The sequence below is a fragment of the Mirounga leonina genome, unplaced genomic scaffold, assembly GCF_011800145.1.
Source record: "Mirounga leonina isolate KUSES-001 unplaced genomic scaffold, KU_Mleo_1.0 Mir_53, whole genome shotgun sequence".
Classification (NCBI taxonomy): domain Eukaryota; kingdom Metazoa; phylum Chordata; class Mammalia; order Carnivora; family Phocidae; genus Mirounga; species Mirounga leonina.
In genome coordinates, this window is record NW_023270807.1 from 89,755,288 (window position 1) to 89,764,700 (window position 9,413).

The window sequence follows — 9,413 nt, forward strand, 5'->3', positions numbered from 1 at the left end:
GTGTCTGTTCAAGGCCACACAGACAGTGACATCCGATAAAGTTGCAGCAACCCGTCACTAAAACTTCATTTCCAAAACTGAGGATTGGTGGCCTCCCAGACTGGACAACCGGTACAAAGGTGAGTCTCGGTCAACAAAAACAATAGGCTGTATTTCCACAGATCAATCTTGCTCCCTTTGTGTATTTATTGCACAATACACCACACATTTAAAGAAAATGACTTTTGGGATGCTCCAGGACCAAGCTTTCTGCTACACCAACATCCAAGGAAGAATTAGAACTTTGTCCGACAACACTGCTTCACCTCTATAGATAAACCTCCTTGTAGCTACCCCAATGCCATGTCGCTTTCTCTCTTCCTTACACTTGCCTGGCAAAACCCAATCCTGCTTAAGTCCAACACTTGCCTGGCAAAACCCAATCCTGCTCTGTCACTTGATGCCCGCAACCCTGCAGCTGCACATGGCTGGAAAAACCACCCAATGATGGTAGCTGGTCTTATTTGAAACTCATGGCAGCAAAGGTCGAAGGTTCTCTTAGGCCCTTAGTAGCTCAAGCAATTCCACCATATTCCCTTAGTCGGCTCACCCTTGGGACCTCTTAGATGAATGTCATACACCTCCTCCTCTCTCTTCAGCCTTTCATCCCAGTCTTCCCCTTCCTGATTCTCAGCTGGATGCTTTATTTCCCATTTTGCCATGCAAGTGGAAGCAACCAGAAGAGAAATCCCATTTCCCCATCCATACACCTGCTTCAGTGCCCAAATAATTGGCCTCCTTCTATAACTCTGGGTGAACAGTCCATGACCTAATCTAAGGCCAACTTGTACACTATGCCCCACGCCTTTTCACCTCTGGAGGACACCATTATCCCTTTATCTTACTCATCATTCATTTCCCTCCTCTACTGGATCAGGCCCATCAGCATCCAAACCACTGTAGTATCACTCCTGTCATGTACACACATACCTTTTGAAATTCCTTTCCCCTCTAGCCAGTAGCCCATTTCCTTTCCTTCTTTTATAGCAAGAGCTTTCAATAAAAGAGTTTTTAATACTCTGCAATCACTTCCTCTCCTCCCATTCTCCCTTGAATCCACTGCGATCAGGCTTCTGCCTGGCCGTTCCACTGCGACAGCCCTTGCCAAGGTCAGCAACCTCCCCAGGATTAAGCTCAATGGTCACTTCACAGTCTTCTTGTCTGACCTGCCAGCAGTGTCTGTTCCTCTCTACCTTCTTGAAACACTTACTACACTTGACTCATAGGCATAGCTTCCTCTTGGTTTTCCTCTGAACTCACTGGCATCTCCTTCTGAGTGTCTATGGAGCTTCATCCTCATACACCCGACCTCTGGATGCTGGAATGCACCAGGGCACAGTCCTCTGACCTCTTTAATACTCAGTCAGCCCACATTCACGTCCCACATGAACTTAGCTTTCGAGATCACAATAGGCCAGCAAGTCCCACACTGACATGTCTAACCAGACCTCTCTGCTGAATCGTGGGCTCCAGAACCTACCTGCTGCATATCTCCAATAATCCAGAGATCACAGGGGTTCTCTGTTTGGCCTCCAGAATCTCTCTGTGAGGGAAGCCCTGCCCTTCCACTCAGTAGACACACGTGCAGGAAAGTGTTGACATATCAAGTCTAACTGCTCTTCTTAGAAAGGCCTTCTTGCAAGGTTGGGCCTTGGTTGACGTCTAGAAGCTGGGATACCGAGACTGTTCTCTCCACTTACCAAACTGATATGAGTGGCTCACTGTGCCTAAACTGGGCAAACAATATGATTTATGCTGAATACCAGCTTTGCTTCTGGGAGTCTGGAATTTGATAGACACTGGGCAGAAGCTGCCTACATGACCAGCCTCCAATAAAACCCCTGGGCACCGAGTCTCTAATGAGCTTCCCTGGTTGTCACTTTCCACTTGTGCTGTCACAACTCATTGCTGGGGAAATTAAGTACGTCCCGGGTGACCGCACTGGAAGAGGACTCTTGGAAGCCTGAGCCTGGTTTCCCCATGACTCCACCCCATGTGTCTTTTTCCTTTGCTCATTGTGCTTTATATCTTTTCACTGTAATCAGCCCTAACCACGAGTGTGACTATATGCTGAGTCCTGTGAGTCATCCCAGTGAATCACTGGACCTGTGGAGGTCTCTGGGATGCTCAACACACACATATCTCTGGGCAAGTCACTTCATCTTTCTGTGCCATGGTTTCATCTGTAAAGTGGAAATAACCAACTCATAGGGTTGTTGTGGCGATTAAATAAGTTAGTATATGTAAAGAACTTAGAACAGTGCTTGGCTTATGGTAAACACCCGGTAAATATTATGTTACTGCAATCAGGAATATCTACGAATATACAGTTAGATAATACAGGAGGGTAAGGCCCTGAATATCCCTGATTTTTTTTTTTTTTTTTTTTTGGTCTTACTGTGAAAGTTATACTCTTGTCATATCACAACCATTTAAGTTACTTAGGACTCTACATTTAAATACATTCACCTATCTGGAATAATTCAATTCTGTAAGCCACATATTGGTTTACCTACAGAAAAAAAGTGATTAGAAGTTCATCAATGAGTTTGTTTTCCTGAATAGTCACATGAATATACATGACAAATTCATTCTATTAGAATACAACTGCAACACATTTTATTGACTATGATCTATTGAACACTTTTATTCTATAGGGCATTTTACTATTAACAGAGCTCAGAAATAGTTGTTTAAAAGGTTACACATAACAAAGTCTCCGATTTCTCTTACTAAGCATTTGTGAAGGCTACTCTATGCAAAGCTCTATAAAGTCACAATGTTGCTGCAAAAAGGCATTTTGTATTTTATTTTATTGTAATTTTTAAAGATTTTATTTATTTACTTAGAGGAGAGAGTATGAGCAGGGGGAGGGGCAGAGGGAGAGAGAGAATCCCAAGTAGACTCTGCGCTGAGCACAGAGCCCAACACCGGGCTCAATCCCATGACCCTAAGATCATGACCTGAGCTGAAATCAAGAGTCAGATTCCTAACCAATGGAACCACCCAGGCGCCCCAGGCATTTTGTATTTTAGACAGTGACTATCCTTCCCACTTAACAAATAAGAGCTACCCATCAGACCCCATCCTGCTTCCTCCAGAGTTCAGGAAATTCTGTAAGGACTTCTAGCTCATTTCTCAGATGCACACACACACCTCCCAACACAAAGCAGGGAAGTGAAGCTCATTAATCCTGATTAAGCTTGCACTGCTGCACCCCACATTATCTCTCAGGTTTTTCTCTAGGGCCCTCTCATCTTCTTGGTCAAGAACAGGCATGTCACTACCTGCATGACCCATCTTTTCGCTTCTCTATGTAAAACATTTGAGCGTATTTGCTCTGTGACTCCCCTCTCCTTGACACCCTTCTGAGATTGGGCGAGCTGATTAGCACATGCTAACCAGATTCAAAAACTTATTCTCCAGGGAAGCCCTGTGACTATGGTCAATTTTCCATGCCTCTCAAATAAGGAATCCCATTCTATGAGGTTCCCTTTACTCTAGGTTCTATTTGTCTCCTTGTCATGAAGTAGGCAAGTGGGTGGGTGCCCAGAACCTGGGCTCCGAAATCCATCTGTAGGAGCCCTTCAGTTCTCACTGTAGTCAGTGGGCGGGGGGGGGGGGGGGGGGGCCTGGGAGGTGAGGAAAGGAGGGCAAGCATCCACCCGCTGACCACCTTGTTTACAAAACATCAGAATTCTCTCATCTTGAGGAGTAAGATGCTACTGAGGTTTGAGTTTAGAATATAGTGTTTTGTGTAAGGAATCAAAAACAACTTTGTACTGGTGCTAGAAGGTCCTGATTCTTGCCCTCCCCCACCTCTGTTTATTTTCAACATAGTGGCCAATTATCCTTTAAAAACTTAAGTCTGAATGCATCCCATCTGTGCTCAAAGCCTTGCAATGGCTCCCCATCTTATTTTGAGTAAAAGCCAAAGGCTTGGGGTGACTACAAACCCCTGCATGACGTGGCCCCTACTTACTCTGGCCTCATCCCCATCTTGCTCACTCTGCTGTACGTAGCCCATGCTGTTCCTCAAACACACCACGCATGTTCCTGCCTGTTTTCACTCCAGCTGTTTACTCCTCCTGGATCTCCTTCCTCAATACACACAAGGTGTCCCCTCATTTCTTAAGATCTGTGTTCAACCCTGGCACTTCTGATTCATTTCACTGTTTTCTTTTTCTCCACAGCTCTTATCTTCATCTGACATACTATATATTTACTTGATTGTTTGCTTATGGTCACTCTTCCTCACCAGAATGTCCTCTCCAGAAGGGGAGAGACTTTGCCTGCTTTGTCCAGTGCTTAATCCCCAGTACCTAGAACAATGCAGGGTCCACGATAGGTACTCAGGTTGTTTTATAGTATGAATGAATAAATGAATGACTACTCAAACACTAACAAATTACACAATTTAATTCCTGTTTCATAGTCACAATTTGACTTCCAAGCATTTAGTACCCAAAACAGGACAAGAAACAAATTAGTGAAAAGCTTTGTGTATAGAAACTTAAATATCTTTCAAAACTGAGTTGGTAACAAGAGTGTTAAAAGATCCTAAAATTACTGCAATCAATATGTCACAAGTCTAGAGAGATCAAGCTTTATGCAAGTACCAGGTACTAATGCCAGAAATCCCGAGTGCTAATTCTTTTTTTCAGTTCAGGTAGTCTTCCCTAGAAAATCCATCTTACGTTTTAGTTAATGTCAAGGTTTCATACGAGAAGCACAGATTTCAAATATGGTTTCCCATTGTTGCTATACCTGTCAGATTCAAGTTCCTTGATTTTTGTTTTAGTAAAACAATAGTCATAACCATAGCATGAACATGACTTTGAGGATAGGTGAGGGGGGGAGGTGCAGAGATAGAACTGAAGGAACTATGTGTCATAAGTAATAAAAAGAAATAGATGTCTCGTTCAGTTCTGTCTGGTTCCGGGAGCATTTATTAATCACCTACAGAGTATCAGGCACCATGCTAGGCACAGAGTAATCAGGGATGAATTAGGAATGAGGTGTTAGAACAGATGCATAAACAGATCATCGTGTTCATGTGATGGACTCAGGACAATGAGAGAGAGTCAGACTGCATTCAGTGAGAGGATGAAATTTCCCCAGGGGCTGTTCCTGGGGCTTTGGACTGAAATGTCAGGTCCAAAGTTTTAGAGTTTTATTGGCCAAGTCTTCTGCTAAGAAAAGCGCAGTCTTTAGAATGAGATTAACTGGGCGCCTGGGTGGCTCAGTCGGTTAAGCGACTGCCTTCGGCTCAGGTCATGATCCTGGAGTCCCGGGATCGAGTCCCACATCGGGCTCCCTGCTCGGCGGGGAGCCTGCTTCTCCCTCTGCCCTCTCGTGCTCTCTGTCTCTCATTCTCTCTCTCTCAAATAAATTAAAAAAAAAAAATCTTAAAAAAAAAGAATGAGATTAACTTGGGTCTGAATGTAGGTTTCATCGATCACTAGCTGGGCAGCCTTGGACAGGTTATTGAACTATCCTGAGCACGGGTTCCTCATCTTTAAAATGGGAATAATTGATACTTCACCTTATTGGCAGAGAAGAGTACAGCATAGGAGTTGAGACTATAGAGCTTGAGTATCTGTGTTTAAATCCCAATTCTGTGGCTACCTAGCTATGCACCTGCATACGTTGTTAGCATATTTATAGCTGTGTATCAGTTTACACATTTGTAAAATAGCAACGCTTATAGTACCTACTTCATGGTGATTCTTTAAATAACATAAATTAAAATTTTTCAAAGATTTATTTTATGTATTTGAGGGTGAGAGAAAGAGTAGAGGGAAGGGCAGGGGAAGCAAGGATCTCAAGCAGTCTCCCCAGTGAGCTTGGAGTCCCTCTTGGAGCTCGATCGCAGGACCCTGAGATCATAACCTGAGCCAAAACCAAGAGTCAGACACTTAATCAACTGAGCCACCCAGGTGCCCCTAAATTAAATTAAATTTTTATTAAGACTTTATGGCTTTAGTTTTTCTCGGGATGGTAGAGGCCGTGTACCGTCACCGTTACTCTGAGGAGAGAACAGTTGGTAGAGGGGTGCAAAAATGCAGAGCAATAAAACCTTTAATTTGGGGCGCCTGGGTGGCTCAGTTGGTTAAGCGACTGCCTTCGGCTCAGGTCATGATCCTGGAGTCCCGGGATCGAGTCCCACATCGGGCTCCCTGCTCAGCAGGGAGTCTGCTTCTCCCTCTGACCCTCCTCCCTCTCATGCTCTCTCTCTCTCATATAAATAAAATCTTAAAAAAAAAAAAAAAACCTTTAATTTGGAGAAGCAAAACCATACTCCACGGAAGCATCATCAACATCACCACCAGCAGCACCACCACCAATACCTGCAAATGGGCAACAAGCCAGCAGCCAAAATGAAGGCTTGACTATTGACCTGAAGAATTTTAGGAAACCAGGAGAGATCTTCACCCAACGTAGCCTGCTCTTTGTGGGCAATCTTCCTCCTGACATCACTGAGGAGGAAAAGAGGAAACTATTTGAGAAATACGGGAAGACAGGTGAAGTCTTCATTCATAAGGATAAGGGCTTTGGCTTTATCCACTTGGAAACACGATCCTTAGTGGAGATGGCCAAAGAAGAACTGGACAACATGTCGCTCCATGGAAAGCAGCTGCTTGTGTGCTTGGCCTGCCATAGTGCATCCCTGACAGTCCGAAACCTTCCTCAGTATGTTTCCAATGAACTGCTGGAGGAAGCCTTTTCGGTGTTCGGCCAGGTGGAAAGGGCTATAGTCCTCGTGGATGATCGAGGAAGGCCCTCAGGAAAAGGCGTTGTTGACTTCTCAGGGAAGCCAGCTGCTCAGAAAGCTCTGGACAGGTGCAGTGAAGCCTCCTTCCTGCTAACCACATTTCCTCGGCCTGTGACTGTGGAGCCCATGGACCAGTTGGATGATGAAGAGGGACTTCCAGAGAAGCTGGTGATAAAGAACCAGCAGTTTCACAAGGAGCGAGAGCAGCCACCCAGATTTGCACAGCCTGGCTCCTTTGAGTGTGAGTATGTCATGCGCTGGAAGGCACTCAGCGGCAGGACCAAGTGGACCGCAACATCAAGGAAGCTCATGAGAAGCTGGAGATGGAGATGGAGGCTGCTCGCCATGAGCACCAGGTCATGCTAATGAGACAGGATTTGATGAGGCATCAAGAAGAACTTCGGAGGCTGGAAGAGTTGCACAACCAAGAAGTGCAAAAATGAAAGCAACTGGAGCTCAGGCAGGAGGAGGAACACAGGCGCCGTGAGGAAGAGATGCGGCGCCAACAGGAAGAAATGATGCGGCGACAGCAGGAAGGATTCAAGGGGACATGCCCTGATGCGAGAGAACAGGAGATCCAGTTGGGCCAGTGGCTATGGGGTGCTATGGGCATCAACAACAGAGGCACCATGCCCCCTGTTCCGTACCAGCTGGTACCCCAGCTCCTCCAGGACCTGCCACCATGATGCCAGATGGAACCTTGGGATTGACCCCACCAATAACTGAACGCTTTGGCCAGGCTGCTACAATGGAAGGAGTTGGGGCAATTGGTGGAACCCCTCCTGCATTCAATCGTGCAGCTCCAAACCAACGTCGCCGATACTTATAAAAATTTCAATGTCTAGTTTCCCAAAAACCCTTAAAAGAAGGAGCCTTTTTGGACAAGCCAGAATTCTGCCCTGGAAAAGTGTTACGGATTCCTCCCAATAGTTAGGTCTTTTCTTTGCCTGTACTATTCTGAGGGAGTTTGCTGGAGACTGAGGGCAAGGGAGGGGCGATATTTAACAAATCAGTTCTGTGTGGTATATCATTTAACTAATTGATTTTGTGTGGTGCATTCCTGAAGTCTCATGTGATTGTTGAGGGCCTGTGGTGGGGAGGGGGGGGACCACGGCAAAATGGATCCAGTTAGAGCCCCCATTAATCTTGATCATTCCATTCATTGTCCATCCTGTTCTATTTGGTTTCTCATTATACCCTCCAAACCCCAGAGACACTGCCATGTACGCCAAAAAAACAAGCATCCCCCAGTGACCTTAGCCCTGTTGGTCCATTCACTCGCAGGTGGGAATTCAGGCAAATGTCCACAGAGGTCACAGACAACATACATATGGTTCTGTTATATCCCATACATTACCCCTTCATGTTCTAAGGAAGACATTTTCTCTTAGAGATTTTCATTTTAGTGTAACTTTAAAAAAAAAAAAATCTTGTGTTAAGTTGCCTCCATCTTTTTTCTTGGGTTAGGACAACCCAGGAATGGCCCTTTTGTGTCTATGATGTCGCTGTTCATAGCTTTTCTTGATAGGCCTAGTACAATCTTGGGAACAGGGTTGCTGTATGCTGAAGGTCAGACAGTGGCTCTTAGCCTTGCCTATCTTAGGTAGTTATGCTGTGCATTTTTTTTTATTGGTGTACCATGTTTGATTTGTCCCTGATATCTTTGGAGTTTTTCTGAGAAATGGAGCAGTAATACAGCATCAACTTATTAAAATACATTTTAAGCCTTTAAAAAAAAAAGAAAGACTTTATGGTTTTAGAGCAATTTCAGGTCCACAGTAAACAGCTGAAAGGGCACACATTCACAGCCTCCCCACTGTCAGCATCCCCCACCAGAATGCTACATTTGCCCCAATTGCTGAACCTACACTGACACGTCATAATCACTCCAAGTCCATAGTTTACCTTCAGGTTCACTCTTTGGTATATAGTCTATGGGTTCTGACAACTGTATACTCACATGTATCCATCATTAGAATATCATGCAGAGTATTTTCACTGCCTTAGAAAGGCCCTGTGCTCTGCCTCATTGTCCTCCCCCTAAAACCCCTGGTAACCACTGATCATTTTACTGTCTCCGTAGTTTTGCATGTTCTAGAATGTCATATAGTTGGAATCATACAGTATGTAGCCTGTTCAGATAGGCTCCTTCCACTTAGTCACATGCATTTAACTTTCCTCCATGTCTTTTCCTGGCTCCATAGCTCATGTCTTTTTAGTCCTGAAGAGCAGTCCATCCCCTGGATGCACTACAGTTTATTTATCCATTCACTTATTGAAAGACATCTTGGTTGCTTCTGAGTTTGGGCAATTATGACCAAAGCTGCTATAAACATCCATGTGCAGGTTTTTGTTTGGACATAAGTTTTCAGCTCCTGGGGATAAATACCAAGGAGTGTGATTGTGGAATTGTGTGGTATACCCCTCTTTTTAAAGAAAAAAAAAAATGTTGCCCTCTCCCTTCCCAGGGCTGGGCATTTATCATCAAATTTAGATCCATCTTCAAACTAACATATACATAGTTACAGTAGGGAGCAGTGGGAAATATCTTTCTCATTTTAAATATTTCTTCAGCTTAGCCTTGTAGTAGTAATTATAG

General features: G+C 44.5%; 1 pseudogene; it reads left to right on the forward strand.

The window, feature by feature from the left end:
* The first annotated feature begins 6,308 nt into the window (after positions 1-6,308).
* LOC118001377 lies at positions 6,309-7,906 on the forward strand (annotated as a pseudogene).
* The last annotated feature ends 1,507 nt before the right edge of the window (positions 7,907-9,413 follow it).